This window comes from Carassius carassius, chromosome 37, assembly GCF_963082965.1.
Source record: "Carassius carassius chromosome 37, fCarCar2.1, whole genome shotgun sequence".
NCBI classification, from domain to species: Eukaryota; Metazoa; Chordata; class Actinopteri; order Cypriniformes; family Cyprinidae; genus Carassius; species Carassius carassius.
The window spans coordinates 21881017-21900641 of record NC_081791.1 but is presented as its reverse complement, the minus strand read 5'-3'; the positions used below and the strand labels follow the sequence as shown (position 1 = coordinate 21900641).

The 19625-nt window shown below is 35.5% G+C and overlaps 1 long non-coding RNA gene across 1 annotated transcript; it reads left to right on the top strand.

Annotated features, from left to right (window-relative positions):
- Positions 1–2791: 2791 nt before the first annotated feature.
- On the top strand, positions 2792–16976 carry LOC132117755 (uncharacterized). Its single transcript, XR_009425836.1, has 3 exons — positions 2792–3116; positions 9148–9254; positions 16684–16976. It is a non-coding gene; the product is annotated as an uncharacterized LOC132117755 (long non-coding RNA).
- Positions 16977–19625: the final 2649 nt, after the last annotated feature.

The following is a 19625-nucleotide window of genomic DNA, read 5'->3' as shown; positions in this document are numbered from 1 at the left end:
CAAAAACATTAGCTCTAATTCATTTGTTAATATTTATTAGAGTGGGCTTTGAAAGAGGAATGGTTTAGAAATCACTGAGCTGTAATTAGGCCTGGGCTAAAAATGACTCCAAGTGACTTTCTGGCTCACTGGCAACTCCTCACCAAATTCATAAATGAAGCTCGGCTCCTCTGCTGAGCTCTTGGGTCAGCGAGAGAGAACAGAGGAACTGACCCTCTAGATCAACCTCCTGCAGATGCAGCAATGTTCAATATCAAAACTGGCTGGATGATGGAGAGATTTTTTAATTAATTAGACCAGGGCTATAATGTACTGTTGACCGAACCCCTTTAAAGTGGTCATATGACATTGCTAAGGAGAACATTATTTTGTGCATTTGGTGTAATCCAATGTGTTTATGCAGTTTAAGGTAAAAAAAAAAAAAAAAAACACATTATTTTCCACATAATGTACATTATTGTTGCTTCTCTATGCCCTGCCTTTCTGAAATGCATCAATTTTTACAAAGTTCATTGGTCTGAAAAGCGAGGTGTATGGTTATTGGCCAGCTATCCAGTGCATTGGCATTGGCCGTATACTTCAAATATGTGACGGAAATATAACGTCCCTTAACATACTGTGATTTTGTGTCCTGGCGCAACGAGATAAAACCAATGAAACTTATTACAAACGAGGCATTTGTTGCATCCACTGAGGACATGATTACTGATTATAATGACTCATACTCATACGCATTGCGTTGCGTATCACGCCACGCAAACATAAAACCGATGTCTGTATTTGTAATCGAAGAAACGACAAACAACAAGCGCTACTCTACACTGCTCAAAACTCGCGTTTGAATGGTCAGTGGCAAATTCTTTAAATATAAAAACGTACTTACAGGCTGTGAGTCAGAAGCACCAGACTGTCCTTGCAAAGTTGGAACTTCCCCAATTGATAAAAACATCCTTTGTGAACAGCCTTCCCTGCACACATCTGAATATTTGGGTTGAACTGTTCTGGAACAGTGAACTTAACCACTGATGTCAAGTTATGTCCTCTTTTGGAAGGCCAAACAAAGTAGTTTCGCTTTCCCAACTAAACACACAGCGTCTTCACAACATGGAGGTGATGGCAGCAATACTACAGCGAGAATCAAAGTTACGCCTTCTTTCTTTGCCTAAACATTTGGGCGGTGTTATGCAAATCTTCCCTCATCATGACGTAGACATGTGTGGGCGTTTTTGAACGAGGTGTTTTAGGAGGGCGTGAACGAATCTTAACTTTTATAAGGAATATATCTTTATATTCTTATTTTTTTGCAGGTTAAAAAAAAATGTGATGCAGGATTTTTTCAAGATTTTTAGATAAATATAAAATTCAAAGTAACAGCATTTGTTTTAAATAGAAATGTTCGGAAACAATGTAGAAATGTTTACTGACACTTTTTATCAATTCAATGAATCTTTGATTTCAATGAAGCATTGGTTTCTTAAAAAAAACATCTTACTGGCCCCAAAGTTATTCATAATGCATATACTCTGTTTTTTTAATACATATATCTAGGAAAGAGAAAAAGGATGAATTCCTAACCAATAGTGACAAAGAGAAGCAGAGACAAGATAACACTAACAGAAATAGAATGCAAGAGAAGAAAGCGCTGGTTATGCGAGCGAGCGCTCCGGAGGCAGAGTGAGCGACACTGCCCTGTTCGGTGACAGCACTCGCTGTGGGGCTTCTGTCCCCTCAGACATTCAGGGGTGAAGGAAAGAGCGGCGAGGGGAAGGGGAGGAATCACTCCAGGGGCGGCAGCGCTAGAGGAGGGGCGGCGAGGAGCAGTCATTCCCATGTGGCTCAGGCCCATCAGCACAGTAAAAGTGAGGAGCACAGGGGGCACTTGTCTCCTCTAATCACACCACATCCCCTCTGATAAAACCACTCGCTAGGCTCCCGCTGGAGGAGATGCAGACTATGACTGCGAATTGTTTGTTCTTCTGTTTACAATGGCTGGTTATTTGCTTGTTGGAAAAGTACTTAATGTCTGTTAGCGAAAAAGTAGTATGATCTATGAATATAGCATGACACAGCAGTGATACAGGTCATATTAAAGATATTTTAGGTTAATATCTTTTTATATCTTTTAATACATTTGATATATTATGAATGAAATTGACTATGAAATAAAAAAGTGCTGAAAGTAATTTTTCTTGCACATACTAAATACAAATATTTTGAACTTAAACTTAATTCATTAAACTTTGACTAAATCAATTTATACATTGTAAATATTCAGAAAGTTTTCCTGTGTTGAACTTAATAAATACACATAAATAATCAGAAAAAATATTATTGGCCTATTTAGGCCTTAACAAATGTCATTGATTTAATAGCTACACATTATATTTCATTGTATAAAATAATTTATTATATAAAAGTATAATATTAAAAAATATATATTCCCATTTTGTTTTTTATTTAATTAATTATATTTAATTATATTATTAATATTTAATTATATTTTTACCTATGTGAAAATTTTCCCCTTATGTTTTGCTTTTATTATAATGGTCATTTCTATAAATAAAAAGTAAACTTTTAATTGCATATTCCAAACTTAAACAAAATGTAGTGCAGTTCTTTTTTATTTAGTCTTTTTAATAGTATTTTTTACAGCATTTGTAAAAATTCACAAAATAAAAATTTCAAGAAATTATTTAGCAAAACATATTTTAATAATAGAGACAAAGGCGAAAGTTCAAAACTGCATGTTTGTTTTGGAAGCTTGCTTAATGTGTTCTTGTAATTTGAACCTTTCAACAAATGAACAGCGGTTTAATATTTCAGTTCACATCAGCTTCATAATAATAAGAATCTCCTTTGCCATTATAAGTGCAGTTGTTTTGTATCTAGAATAATAACACGTGAGGCCTTGTGAATATGACAAATCTCTTGCGGATTTAAGCAGTGCTGAACTTCAGTGCTCATCACACTTCCACATGAATTGTTCTCATCCAACCATCACTTTTTTCTGTCCTATTATGAAGTGTGTGTAAAAAACAGCAGTAATGATTTGTTTCTGCAGTCATAAACCGTGAAGCCTTGAAGAGCGTGACTCCATCCTAACAATAATCCTGGTGAGTAATGGTCAGCTGCTGAATTTATTTGTTATTATGCTCTCAGCATAGCAGAAACTTGTTCAAAGACTTAATTTGTTTTATAATTTTTGCGTTAATTATTTGTAAAATGAGCTTCAAGCCTCAACAAAGCACCCCCCAAACATACTTTTTTATTGTTGATGAGTACAAATAATAGAAAATTGCAAGAAGCCACACAACTGTCCTTTATTTTCTAATTTGTGTTGCATTCACATATTTTTCTCATCAGCCAACATTTTATTTTCAAAGATGTCAGCATTTATACTGCTTTTAGCTAACAGTCGTCCCACTAAACAGCTACAATTGAATCATCAAATCAGACTAAATAACTGAGCATTAATGCTATTGTTTGTAAGTCGTAATTAGCATTTTGTCTAATTGTGTCTGCAGGGAAACATGGGGTTAAAGAGGCAAAGACCCTTTCATTCAGATTTAACTCTTGTTCCACAAGGAGACAAATCAGCCTAGCATTATAGTCATAAAGATAATTACTTATCTCTTAAGCAATAAGGACTTGAGGGCTTTTTCCATATTATTTCTCCCTCTTTCTCTCTCTCTCACACACACTAGCATGTAGCATATCCATCGTTCTCAAGAAATACCTCTCTGCCCTTGGTTTCATGCCAGTCTATAATGACTACGATGGAATGCGTGGAGCTATGCCACCTTATTTCTGGATGTAACCTGGTGTGAAGGGCACTGACCAAACAGATATGGAGGCTTATGCTGCTAATTACTGAAGCATGAGATGCCTGAAGGTCATTAACTCCAAGAGAAGCTGCCTAAATCAGATTCACACACAGCAAGTAAAATACCAGTACTGTTTACCACAATAACAGAATATCAGATCATTAACAAGCACATAAATTGACCCTGAGCAGCTTTTATTAAAAATGTAAATTTTATTTAAATTATTAATTTTTCTTTCTAAATTATTTAATATATATATATATATTAAATAAGTGTGTTTGTGCACTTGTTTATGCTACATTGAGGGGACCAAATGTCCCCAAAAGGATAGTAAAACCCAAATTTTTGACATTGTGGAGCCCAGCCTACAGTCCCCCACGAGGGATTTTTTTAAAATTAAAAATAGTAAATGATGTTTATTTTAAAGTGTAAAAAAGCAAACAGCTTGTCTTGTAAGGGGTAGGTTTAGGGATAGAAAATATTGCTTGGTCAGTATAAAAGAAATAGAAGTGGAAAAGTCTCCACAATTTACAGAAACACACACACACAGAAATGCGCACACGTTTATTAATATTGAGGTTACGGGGAAACTTTTTTTTTTGCATTAGTGGCATTTAGTGTACATTACATACATTACAGTACAGTAGTGTACATTACATACATTTAAATTGGTTTAAGCATAGACTAAACAGCTCAGTACTGTTTAGAATAAAGTGGGAAAATATGGGGGAGAACAACAGCTAATTTGTGATGATGTTGCACACAGTTACATGAAACGAAAGAAATAAGTAATGTAAAAAACAAATAATACAGGAAAAGCCTTGTAATTATAATATGAAATTGTATTTAAGATGGTTAAAAAAGTAACTTTAGAATGACAGTGCAATATATTTTTTAAAAAAATCATATATACACATATTTTCTTTAAAGAAAAAAAAAAAAAAAATTCTTGTTACTAAACGGCAGGCATTTCACTCTGAACAGCATTGTTAGTTTTTTTTTGAAAAGTTCATTTCTGAGCTAGTTGGTACCAGACGAGGGTCTCCTTTGTCATCCTAAATAGATCTCTCAGCGCTCCGCTCTGCCTTTTCTACAGATCAGAAGAAAAACAGTAATGAAAAGTGAACAAATGAAATCAAATAAAACAGGGTCACACATCACTATAAGGGCACCAAATGGTCACTGGCATGGAAGTAATCTTTTTTTTCTTGTGTTTCTGCAGAAAAATGGGAAAAAGCCATCAGCTCCAGACTCACAAAAAAGGGGGGGAGGGGGGAGGGGGGGGTGCAAGTTGTTATTTTGCCCGAAGCGCAGCTAACTGCATCAACAAAAATAAAAAAAATGTACGATCCACAAAGAGCGCTGTGTGACACAGGAAAGCCAGTCATTTTAATAATAAAGGACAGTTCTTTTGTGAGAAAGTGCTGAGCCCTTTGCATTCTGGGCTGGCAGAGAAATGTTGAAATAACCTGATTTTTATTCTATCTGATATGTGGTTGTGTGCGTGTTAGGGTGTGCTGGTGCTTTAAGAGCATGGAAATCAGGGTCTCCTCCAAGTGATCTCTAGGTAGTTCAACTGAGTTTGAAGTACAAATGCTGAATTTATTTAACCTCTTGACAAGTATGCATATATCTTCTGTTCTTTCAGCCTCATTTCCATAAAAATTTATCTTAAAGACACCTGGAAGTGTTTTTAATTAAGTTAACTGTCAGAGGCTTTTTTTGTCCTTGACAAGTTATAGATTCTCTATGTGGTGCTTACATTTCAGAAAATGATCGGTGTGTTTGCTACATGCTTTATGATAAAGTGTTACTTGTATGTCTCTATTATCTGTGAGAATAGGCTTGTGTTTTACAGTAACGTGTGTTGACAGTTGGTGATGATGGGCTTTGAACCAAATCACAGAAATTGCGTTACCAGGAATCATGCGAGGCGTGGAAACGTCTTAAATTGGATGTTGTAATCAAATTGCAACATTTAAAGATCTCTGTGAAAAACGGCAAATGCAGGCTTGTATGTGTGGGCTGTTGAAGCCTGTGGTGAAGCCTCAATTAAATTGTTTAATGCTTAATATTATTCATGTTTAACATAATCTAATAATGACATTTAAAGTATAGAGAGAACTGGGGATATTGTGTTACTTCTTATATTTTGATCATTTATTGAGAAATAATTTAATCTGATGCTTTGATTTGTCGGTCTTTACATGTAACTTGAGTCAGATATAATTACATATAATTAATCTAGAAGCACATGAAGGTTGGGTGATATATATATATACAGTACAGACCAAAAGTTTGGAAACATTACTATTTTTAATGTTTTTGAAAGAAGTTTCTTCTGCTCATCAAGCCTGCATTTATTTGATCAAAAATACAGAAAAAATGTAATATTGTGATATATTATTACAATTTAAAATAATTGTTTTTAAACTTATTATACTTTAAATTATCATTTATTTCTGTGATGCAAAGCTGAATTTTTAGGATCATTATCACATGATCCTTTAGAAATCATTGTAATATGATGATTCATTATCAAAGTTGGAAACAGTTCTGCTGCTTAATATTTTTTCAGAACATGTGATACTTTTTTAGGATACTTTGATGAATAAAAAGTAAAAAAAAAAGAAAAAAAGAAGCTATGTTTTTAAAATATAAATATTTTGTAATAACAATATTCACTACTGGTCAGTACTTTGGGGTCAGTAATTTTTTTCAATAACACAGAAAATTCAGCTTTGCATCACAGGAATAAATTATTTTTTAAAAGTATATTCAAATAGAAAACTATTATTTTAAGTTGTAATAATATTTCACAATAATACTGTTTTTTCTGTATTATTGATCAAATAAATGCAGGCTTGATGAGCAGAAGAAACTTCTTTCAAAAACATTAAAAATAGTAATGTTTCCAAACTTTTGGTCTGTACTGTATATATATCACCCAAGTTTTCTCAGCCTTTGATATTTTTTTGTTTATATATATGCGACTCTGGACCACAAAACCAGTCATAAGGGTTTATTTTTTTCGAAATTGAGATGAATATTGAGTATACATCATCTGAAAGCTTAATAAACAAGCTAATGGTTAATTAGAAATATGTGAATAAATAAGTATGGTTTGTTAGGATTGGACAATAATATCTGAATCCTTAGTTCTTTACAGTATATCTCGCATTTCGACTTTTAGAATTGCTAGACAAAAGTTTGCAATTGCATTTTTTTTTTTCCAGTTGCAGAAACAAGCTTCAATATACAGTATATCAGGAGTCAAAGTACACAATAAAGCCTTCTTATATTACTAATGTCATATTTTAATGCTCCGCCGTTGGAGAAGGTAAAAATGGTTGTTGAATTTATGTGAAATATGATCTATTATAAGTTAGTTTCTTGTTGAAGCTAATAAAGGATGCTATTTATTATTCCTCATCCCTTATAGTTTTTCATTTTGCCTTAATTCAGTTAGCTTTTCAGGCATAAAAAAAAAAATTATGATTAGTTGGTTTCTTGGATTTAGAAACCAAAAACTTGGTTTAAACTTTTAGGATATAAAGTGTTTTTCATCAGTGGTTCTCAACCAGTGTGTCACTATCCAAAAATGTATCTGATATGGTTATTTAGTAGAAACAGACTAAACTGGTCGGATGTTTGCTGTTGCACATCTTGGCTAATATCCTGGGCCACTGCTATTACTGAAGCATTTATTTTGTGTTTTTCGGGGAGGGAGGTTGTTCTGGAACAACAGCGGTGTCTAGACAAACATTCATCAGCTCCCATTCTCCAAGGACAGGATGATACACTCGAAAGCCAATTAGGTGCATTGAGCAGATCGTAAACCATGAGCAGAAGTGTGTTTACACCTCACCTTTGCTCAAGCAATGTAAATAGTCTCAGATGCTGGCCCACACCAGCCGGTCCACATGATGAATCGCACCTCGCCTTCATCTTCAGCTGTTTTTAATGTTCAGCCGGATCTACTGAGCGCCCTGCCCTCTTTCTCTCCCCTTCCCAATGAAATATTGCCTTTTCCCCCGCTGTAGCTCGCCCCTCAGAATTGAACAAATGAAGAGTCAGCACTCGCAGGTTAATACAATATCAAAGTATGACAAATTGTTCAAAGGCAGGCCAGGCAGAAATGCATCTGCATAAAAGCTGACTGGCAGCAGACCGGCGGCTTTTTGATATTATATCTTCAGACTGACAATCCCAGTGGACTTTAATGCATTTTTTTTGCATAGCATTATCACCGGTCTTTTTTTTTCTCCGTGCGCACAGATGAAATGTGGCCCAATTTTAGAGGTTTTTGTACAAAGGGAGCGGGTAACCTAGCATGAACTTCGGTCTGTGGTTGTGTGATATTTCTTGCCCTGTAGCATGGAAGTAAAGATGCGTAAGATGTTTCTCTCAGTAGCTTTGTGAAACAACGTCATCCTGTGACAACATAAAACCCCCTATGGGTTCAAATGTTGATGTATTAAAGTAGATAGAGCAGTTAGCATAGCTGCAGGAAAAGAAAATTGCTATAGGGCTTCCCTAAACCTGCTGTACATGGTGTATCTGGGACATCTTACCCTGTCATTTCTCTGGGGTTGACACATGTGTCTTATAGCTGATTTATCACTAATGTGAGCAGATTTCAGTTTTGATTCTGATCCCAAGATTTTTTAAATCAGGTTTATAATGACGATCTCACTAATCACTATATAATGATGTTTTTTTTTTTTTTTTTCAGAAAGCAGACTTATAATTATATTAGATATATTCTTTTTTACTGTGCACAGAATAAATTTTTTTTAGCTCAAATTAATTATAATAAAACATAAGATGCGATGTGTGATTATTGTGTTACAGGATAATAAAAATCATCATACATAATCATCATTTTGTCACACATAATCATCATTTTGATCATAATCATACATATTACTGTTTTTAAACAGTGTATTATATATAAAATAATAGAATTTATATATTTTTATTTACTCTGTATATATGCTTATATATTACACATTGTTTTTAACCAGTTTCCTGAACACATATTTCTTACAATTATTTATAAAACTTTAAATACAATTAGTTTCTGATCATGCTGTCATCATCATAATCATAGTCACATTATTTATAATGATTACAATTGTGTATGAAAATAAACAAATATATATGAATAACAAAAAGAAAACTTTTGAACTTTTTTCTGATTATGCTGTAAGCATCATAATCACATATCACATTAAAAAGCCCATTTGCAGAATGTAAATGCATGACTATTATGATTATGATTACATTTTTCGCTAATTCTGTCTGTAATTGATTTCAGGATATCCTACAGCACATACTGTGGCTGATAAGGCCCATTAGAGCTCATTTTTACCCAGACCTCAGTGTCATCCCCTGTTATTGAACGCTACAGCAGCAGGTGACAAGGTGAGTAATATCAGGCAGCTGTAAGCCACCAGGGAGGGGGTCTCGCACAATTTCTCCCCCCAGAGAGTCGACCCGCTCCCCTAAGCCGCACCGCAGGCTATGTTAAATGTCAGACATCTCAACAGTAGAAGCCTTAATATCAGACAGCGGGACCGGGACAAAAGATCAACTTGGAGTGCTATGAAAGGATAATAACTATTGTAGCTAAAAAAGCTTGCTTTTCTGTTCTAATGAGACGGAGAGCACAGCTTTAAAGCTCACGGTTAAGGCCTAATTAATCATTCTTCGTGGCAGTCTCCTGCGGATATCCATTAGAGTTTTATTTCAGAAGCCACCATGACTTCAATGGCCCTCCAATTGTTTTGGAGGGTTTTATATTAACCTGAGTGTAGATTGATTGCTCGAGGTATGCATAGAATGCATGCGGAGAAGGATAATGTTCTGCCGTTGTACGATACGGCGCACACAAAAGTCCTGCACAAGTCTTTCAGGGTTGTGCATCTACTTTTGTGTGCATTGTGACTGCATAATGTCTGTGTTTGTTGTCTGACATTTTGAAGCCATATTATTTTGCATCAGCAAGCTGAGAGAGATCAGATATGAAACGAAGCGCTCTACTATCATCTATGAGGTGAGAAACGGAGCTCACGACCTCTGTCACATCCAGAGGCCCCCCGCGGACAAACCACAGCACCCTTGATGGGTTCATCCTGGCATAAATTAAAAGTGCCGAACGTAAACAGTCTGTTAATTTTCCCCGCTGGCCTGTGGAGGAGATCTCCATCACGGCTGGATGTTCAGCCTCTAGCTGTGCCGGGGGTGGAAATGGCCAAGAGAGACGGCCGCCCCCACTGCGTTCTCTACAGGAGGGATGCATACAGATTTAGTTTGCTTAATGAAGGCTAATTGTTTGCGAGGGGATGACAAACACTCGGTCGTGCTGTGTTGTCTAATATGAGCAGGTTCCATGAGTTCAGCTGTCATTCTGTGCTTACCGCTCACAGCGATGGCCTCTCCCTGCCTGCTCTTCTCTGCGGCCCATCGCACACAGTTTGTAGTTGCTTGTTATGCTCTTTGACTTTTATAATTAGAACACAAGGATAAAACATGCCTTTTGATGCTGCAGTTATAGCCCTTTAAATAATATAAAATATACCAAAAATGTTATTGTAAACGGGTGATTATTTTTGTTTTATACTTTATATTAAATGGAGAAAAAAATGGTTAATCATATTCATACATCATCATATGCTTATTAAACACATAAATAGATAATTATTGTATTTTATTTTTATATATTAAATTAAATGGGGGAAAATATAATATACAGTATAATATATTATTTAATATATTAATATAAAAAGAGTTCATATTCATAATGTTATTATGTTATTTTAGTTTTATGTATTAAATTAAATGGGGGAAAGTTTTATATATATAATGTAATTTGAGTTTTATGTATTAAATTAAATGTTAATATATTAATATAATTTTGTTTATGTAACATTGATATTGTTTTTGAGTCTGTGTGTATTTTATGTGCATATTAGACATACCTTTAATTATATATATATATATACATATGTTGCAAAGTTTTTAGTTTAAACATTGACCTTTCAGGTTTCAGATCAGGGTTTTTTTTTTTTTTGATCATGGTTTCAAAATCTGTCACATTCTCTGAATGTCCGCTCATCTCTTCAATGCTTACGTCAGTGAAAACGTTTGCACTATAGGCAAATGGGAAAACGCGGTTCATGTACAGTACGCCTTGGCTTAACATCCCAGACCTAATTAATGCAAATCCACTTCCTACAGTACTTTCAGGAAGAAAATAGGCTTGCTGCCTGGCACAGCTCAGCTGGGTCTGGATCAGGCCGTGGGTTCAGGGGTTGGGTGGGCACATGTGCCAGTCACAAATGCATTGCGAACTGTGCATAATGTGAGGATAGAGGGTTACAGACAACTCGAGAGCAGAAAATCGTCTGTCTACTGAACGGGTTGAAGGGTAACGTTTAGGCATCCTGAAGCTGTCTAATGAGTGACATTTAGCCACCTTTGTTTGCTTAACATAATCAGACTGAGGCTTTGATTACATTAGAGAATGATTATTAGCTGTTTGTTTGATTGCTTGTTCCTGGAGTTCTAAATGCCGACTGCACACAGAGATGTGTGTAAAAAACCTGCTTCCTAATGTGATGTATTTGAATATACAAATTCAGATAATCTGAGTGTTAAACAGAAAGATTTAGAAATACTTTTTTATTTAATTAAATCTTAATACTACTTCAACTTTCAATCTGTTAAATTTGAAATTTGAATAACTAATTATGCTGTATTATCACAGAGTCTTGCATTCAATCTTTTTTGTCAGCTTGCTTGCTTCTAATTAGCTTCAACTAGCACAGGTTTTGTAATACGTTTTGGAACGGACTGATCATAGGTCTCAGGGAACCGAGGTTATGCACCTTAGGTATTATGTGGAAAAAAAACAAAAAACATTATTTGTGGATAATTTTGGCAGGAATTACACAAAACCTGAGGTGCATAAGTTTGGGCTTAAGATCAGTAAGTTAAAAAAACAATGCTAATAGAAAGGAAACAAGTTGATAAAAATATTTATTCCAATATTTGGTGGTAATATATCACAATGAGAAATTTATAAGAAAGTTTTTGTAGGCTGCTCATTTTTGAAGAGTAACAAATAAAATTTTGTTCAAATTTCAAAATTATAGTTCATGAATCATATGGACTACTTTTATGACAAAAACTGATTTTATTTTATTTTGTATTTATTTATTTTCATATCTTGATAGTGCCCATTCCATTTACTTCCATTGTATTTACCACCAGAAGATCTTTAGCAAAAGTTAGTTTTGAATGATAGGAGGGCAAGTTAATGATGACAGGAATTTCATTTTTTGATAAACTGGTTATTTAATTCATCTTCCTCAACATAGTTTTCTCTTCCTTCACAATTAATTTTGCTTATTTGAAAATTGTTGCCCTCCAGTTTCGCTTATTTTTCCACAGTCTTTTTGTTTATGAATATCTTCCTGTCAGGAAATTGCACAAAGCATTGCTATTCTCATTCCCAATTAAATTTTCATGGCCCAAATAGTTCAAAATCAGTTTCTTGGTTCAGGCTTCTCAAGTGAAGGCATCTATGCATAGTCGGTTGGTTTTCAAGGCTTTTGCTGTGCATTCAGCCTCGCCGTGCATAACTCACCTCTTTATAGAGAAAGGGGGGAGCCATGATATGCAACTGAACCTAATTTTCAGCTGTGCATAAACACAGGCACATCGTTTGACTATAAACTGTAATTTGATTGCACCCATCCAGGAAAACTGCAGCATTTTTCACTCTTGAGTGATGCATAAAGCGATTGAACCTCAATATAAAAAGCTGATTTAATTGCATCATGTATATTCTGGTTGCAAACGGCCTCTAGCATGTGCGCCACAGTTAATAACAGCTGAGCATATTGTGGATATTTACAGGCGTTTGATTGGCTGAGAGCTGAAGAGGAAATGAGATTCATGACAGCTCGTTCACAGGATTGTATTGTGAAAAACAAACATCGGTATAGAGTTTGACAAGAGTAACTGGATATTACAGATGTCGCCACACTGGATTCGCTAAGGGTAATTCCTGGCATGTTTTTTTAAGAGGACGGTTGGTCGGTGTTGAGCTATAAATGCATTAGTATATGGCATGTCCATAAAACAGTACATTTGATTTCCATACAAGAAGTGGCTGGGTGATCAGAGAGGCTGCAAATGCTCAGCGCTCCATGAATGTGTGTCATGCTTTTTCTTGGGGGCTGTTGAGAAAAGAGCATGCATGCACACATTCATTATGTCTTAACACATGGGTAAGCTTCAGCTCCCTAAAGAAAGGCTTTTCCTTTCTCTATTGTATGGAATTGCCAAGTCCAAAAAAGAGTGGCAATGATGTGTGTGTGTTAGCATGTGCCGCTCTCTTTGTGTATCTGTATGTGCGTGTGTTTTCATGAATATGGAACTTTGTTTATGGATGGTGCACTATTGCAGGTTTATGATAGAACCCAAGTCCCTAAAACATTATGTCAGTATGGATCAGATAACTTCTGTTTTGCCAAAAGGGAAAAAAGTGTTCCCACTACGTGCATTTACAATAAGCAAACAGCCTTGAGTCAAGAGAGAAAGAAAGGGAGAGTGCACAACAGATGGTGCAGAGGGGTAGGTTTGGGACTACGAAATGATTCCCATTTAGAATCAGTCCCATTAAAGAAAAAACAAAAATGCTATGTCTTTTTGTGAAATTTTTTATGGCTCTCAGTTCTGTTAATAGTTGTTAAACTTCTTCCACCAGTGTAGTACAAATAATTGACTCTTATGAGTCGGTTCTTTTTAGTGAATCAAAATCATACAGTGCCACTAGTACATCCACAACCTTGAAAGAATGACTCATCTGAGTCGGCTATTAAAAACAACAACAACAACAACATATTTTGCAACTGGTACAGTGTGATACTAAATGCATGACTCTTACAAAAAAGTTACTTTTAATGAATCAAAAACAAACTGCACAGATTGTGAATAAATAGCAAATTCCTGAATAAATGACTCCGAGTCAGATCTTTTTTTAGTGATTCAAAATCGTATATGCTACCAGTACATTCAGACTCCTGAACGAATGGATCATGTGAGTTGGTTATCTTTGGTGAATCATAAACATATGGTGCAACCAGTATAGTGAGATTCACAAATAAATGACCCTTATGATTTCTTATTGAACCAAGATCAAACAGCGCCATCAGTATGAGTATTTTTACTAAATCAAAAACATACTGTGCAACCAGGGTAGTGAGATTCACAAATAAATGACTCTTATGAATTAAAATCATGCAGCACCACTAGTACCACTATACAGCCAAGATCCCGAAAGAATGACTCATATGAGTCACTTATTTTTAATAATTCAGAAACATATTGTGCAACCAGTATAATGTGATTCTGAATAAATGACTCTTATGAACAAGTTAGTGAATCAAAATGTTCAAGCTGTGTAGTAATGAGAGGACTAAATTAGAATAATTGATTGACTTTTTTATATGGGAGATTGTAGATTAAAAATGCACAATAATTTTGCTGTCTTAAGTGGTATTTGAGAATGAATAAATTATTAATATTACATTTCTGATTGGTCATGTCTGTTCCTTTTGACTCCCACGGGTTGTAAATTCAATAAGAAATACATTTTCCCCAAATATTCCTAACTGCAACGTGCTAAAATAATTATTAATGGAATCCCTAAAAAAACAGAATCTGCATCAGAAATGTTAAATTCCTTATGATTTCCATTCCTCTAGAGAAGAAAGATGAGGGAGGGTCAGTTTGAGAAAGAGAAAGAATGAAAAAGCGAGAGAATGAGATCTCATCAGTTCTCAACTGGATCCGCACCGTGTAGAGTAAACTTTATTATCTTAATAACATTTTCAATTAGCTTTTACCCTCATAACCAGATGGTAATGGAATTCGAAAAACGAAAATTAATTTGAAAAATAATTTGTAATTACAAGATGATCTAAAAGCTCTTTCAGGTTCAGGCATGAGTGATGGTAGTTGAGATCTGGCCTAATTTTTCCATCATATTTCCACCTTCGAGAGTCGAAATGTGCATATGAGTATGGGAATATTCCCCACGTTTTGTCCCAGTGCCAGTGATTTATTTGATGCCTAGTTGTGTGTTGCTTCTCAAGTGGTAGGAAACGACTTTTTCATTTCCCCTCTCTAATGGGCACATATCGGCTCATGGCCCATGTGTGTTGTGATGTTCTGTAGTTATGGAACATTACTTTCGTCATTTAGAAGAATGTGATTTTTTTTGTCCTTTTTATGTCACATAATGGTGTTTTATTGTGAGTGTCAGGAAAGAGATGTGTGTTGTTAATGCTGTATGCTGTTTACTACAATGACATACCAATAATCAATAATATATTTTACAATGTAATTTATTTCTGTAATGGCAAAGCTGCATTTTCAGTGGCCATTACTCCACTCTTCAGTTTAACAAGGTCCTTCAGAAATTATTCTAATATTCAGATTTGCTGCTCAGTTATTATCAATTATTATCGTTGCTCAATTATAGTTATTGTTCTCATTATTATCCATGTTGGAAACTGTGAAAACCTTTATGGGTTTTTGAAATGTAAAAAATCCTATTTTTTCCAAATGTTTACCAGTTGTGTATATAATGCACGTACTGTATCTCTAAAAGGCTCCCCAAACATGCTCATTTTTAAGTTTTGGTTCTAATCCTCCGCAATGGTCTGTTCACTCAGATTGCTTTCCCTGTAAGACACCTGTGAAACTCTACAGAGATTTATGAACCGTCTCTGGCCAAGTGTGAGTGTGAAATGAGGGACGATGATGGCAGACAAGCCCGATCTCATTTCATGTAATTAAGGTCGTGGGAGATCTCAGCTGCCTCCTCTAGCGAGAGCAACCAAAGATGGGACAGTCACAGCTGGCTGGCCAGCCTAAGAGGGGTCTAGAGGGTCAGTTGATGCCCCATCCAGCAGCAGATGAGGCATCCACATGGCCCCTGATGGAGCTTGTCAAAAGGAGGAATGGATATTTTAGTACAGCTTCAGTTTTTGGACAAACTATTGCAGAGATTTCTGCTCTTGAAAAGTGTTACTGCCACCAACCCACTGAAATGTAAAATCATTTTCATTTCAGCTCTCATGATATTGCTTTTATATTTTTCCCCCTCATGACAACATTACGTAAATGGAGAGCAAAAGTACATTTAGAAATGGGGTCCAAACATAAAGCACTGAAACTGTAAATTTTCTGATTTTAGGGGGCGCTATAACTAAAGGAAGCCACACTAAAGTGTGTTTTAACTGCCTGGATATAATTACTGCATGTGGCTTGTATTTACTTATTGGATAAAAAAAGTGACTTACAACAGAAACAATTTATCAAAGGGCCAACAATATTTATAGTGTCTTTGAGTATTAAGTAATAAGGAGTAATACATTGTTGCTTGACTTAAAATGGTAAGTTTATTTAAGTTGGTTGGTTAAGTTGTCTCAACAAATTTTAAGTTGTTAAAAGTAACCGCAGCACCTTTTTTGGCAGTCATTCACATGCAAATGAACATAGTTCTACAAATATACCACATCCTTATGTAGCCTTTACTTTTTAATCACTAGATTATCATAAATAAATTTACAGACTGTAATTGGCCCACAGCTGTCGGACGATGCTAGAACTCATAATTCTCATTATAACAGAATTTGATTAGCCTCCATTGCTCTGCTATAAACTGGATAATAGTTTTGTACTTATTAAATTATTATATTTTGGGAATTTTGAACTTGATGAAAAAGCCCCCATCCCCTGTCTTTGTTAACCTGCTCCGTATCTTTCTATTTTTCAGATTTCACTCAGCGTGCAGATGAAAATCTCTCCCACAGGGCCAACACAACCATCAAAGGCCTGACCAAATATTAAGGAGGCCTTTTATTAGCTTCGCACTTTACTGAATGGATAGAGGAAGTGTTGGATTCAAGTCTCCGGAGTCCCATGAAACGATATTGACATTATATGAACACAGTTGGTGCCGAGGCTCGGGATGATTTGTTGTGATTATTGAAGTGATTTGAAGTGTGTTATTGAGGAAGCCCCCTCACCAGACATTCCGTACTTCACTTTGGTCACTTCTCTGCTTTGGTAATGCTTTAATATGCCAGGTTTCTATCAGAATGACTTAGGAGCCTAAGAAAGCTTTATGTGTATTGTTATTATTGATTGCAGCATTAGTGGATGGCTGGTGCATGAAATTGAAAATGCATTGGAAATTTGACATGCTGGCACTGCTCATATTTACTTTTTTGAATTCTTCATTGATCCCTTTCTGTGGTTCTGTCTAAATCTATGCTTCTTGGAAATGCAAACAAGAGTAAACTTAAAAAAAATGGCTTTGAATCAGTACATGTAGTTTCTGTAACTTTGGTTGATATGATCATCTATCATTCCAGTTAATTATCAAGCATAATGTCTTCAATGCAAAAAACAAAAACAAAAAAAACAGATTAATAATAAATGAATAAATGGAGGGGGGGGGGCATTATATATTTATCAGCATTATATATTTATCAGCAGATATTATAGTTTACTATTATTAGGGGCCAAGCACCGAAGGTGCGTAGGCACCTATTGTAATCGTTGGCGTTATTCTTCTTCTTCTTCCGCCGCAAGTCTATGGCAGCCCATAGAACCGATTTTTGAAAAACCTACTTTTTCGAACTCTTCCTAGACGGTTAGTTCGATCTTCACGAAAATTGGCTCATATCATCTTCAGACCATGCTGGCAAAAAGTTATGGAATTCAAGTTGATTCGTCCAACCGTTGTCGTATGACACGTAAACAAATTTGATGAAAAGCACGCAAAAATGCATGTGAGGCTATATCTCGGCAACGGTTTGGCATATTGAGACCAAACTTGGTGTGTGTTATAACAAGCATGTCCTTAGCCTACCTGCAGTGTTTCGACGCAGTGCCACCTAGTGGTCAGGAGATATGAAAAATGCATATTTTTGCTTATAACTTCCGAATGGTTTGGCCAAAAATCACAAAACTGGTCTCTTTAGATTCGGTGGGTCATGTCGAGTCGAGTGATATCCAATTTTCCTGTGTCAGCCATTTTAGGCGTCGGCCATTTTGAATTACACTTTAAAATGCTGTATTTTTTGAACGCATTACTGTATCGTTACGAAAGTAATAACAAAAATGTTCGGCTCCATGCCCTGAAGGTACTCAAAAAGTTTGGTGGCGGCGCCACCTTGTGGTCAAAAGTTATAATGAAATATCTAAAAAATGCTAATAACTTTTGAGTAAATTAGACTATTTAAATGAAAATCATCTCTCTATATTCTCTGGGTCATTCCGAGAGCATCGATACGAATTATGCGAAAATTGGCCGTACTTCCTGTCCGCCATTTTGATAAATGTTAAAAATCTACTTCTTCGAACTCCTCCTAGACCGCTAGTCCGATTTTCACCAAATTTGACGTGGATCATCTTCAGACCATGCTGGCAAAAAGTTATGGATTTCGTGTCGATATACGAAACAGTTCTCATTTAGCGCATCAACGAATTTGCTGGAAGGGTGCCAAAATGCGTTTGAGGCTGTATCTCTGCAATGCTTTGGCATATTTGCACCAAACTTTGTATGTTTCATCCACACCTCACACTGACCATGCCACATAAATTTGGTAACAGCGCCACCTATTGGTCAAGAGTAATAAACCATTCATTAACCATGAATAATTACACTTTTAAAAATGCTAATAACTTTTTAATGCTTTAGCCTATTGTAATGAAACTGGTCTCAAAATATTCCCTGGCTTATGCCGACAACATAAATACCACATATGTCAGATTAAGCTGAACTTCCGGTCCGCCATTTTGATTTATGTTGAAAAGCTTCTTTTTCGAACTCCTCATCAACCGTAGGTCCGATTTTCACCAAATTTGAATCAAATGATCTTCAGACTGTGCTGACAAAATGTTATGGATTTCGTGTTGATAGACAAAACTATATTCGTATACCACAGCGACGAATTCGAGGCACAATGCCAAAATGACACTTGAGGCTGTATCTCTGCAATGCTTTGGCATATTGATACCAAACTTTGTGTGTGTCATTGACAAGTCACACAGAGTGCACCAAATTGATTTGATAACAGTGCCACCTATTGGTCGAACTTGATAAGCCAAGAAATCATGCTACTAGAGATTGTATTTATGTTTTTTTAGCCATTTCAATTACAATCATCCTAAAATTGGTTTAATTGCTCCATGTTGCACTTCGTGTGATGCTCCTTGCCATGCTTAGCTACTCAACTTTCCGCTGGATTGCTAGGGCCCGTAATTGCTGCTTGCAGCTATATTTGTTATTGTTATTATTACATTTATATTGGACATTTATTTTTCTCTATTGCCATAATTTAATGCTTATTTAAAATTAAACTTGAAAAACAATAATCAAACAACAAATCATACTCATCTGACTGCCATCAATTCATTGCAGTTAAAAGAGGTATTATATTGATCACAAGTGCAGCATGGAGTACCTCAAGGCTCAGTAATAGGGCTGTTACCTTTCATGCTTTACATGTTACTATTGGGAGATATCATCAGGAAACACGGTGTTAGCTTTCACTGTAATGCTCATGATACTTAGCACTATATTTCTTCAAGGAAAAGAAAAATTAACAGAATGCATATTAGGATTTGAATGACTTCTGATTTTTTAAAGTCGACTTTTATGTGATGAAGTCGAGTCGAAGTTGACTAGTCGCTGATGAAATCATTAAT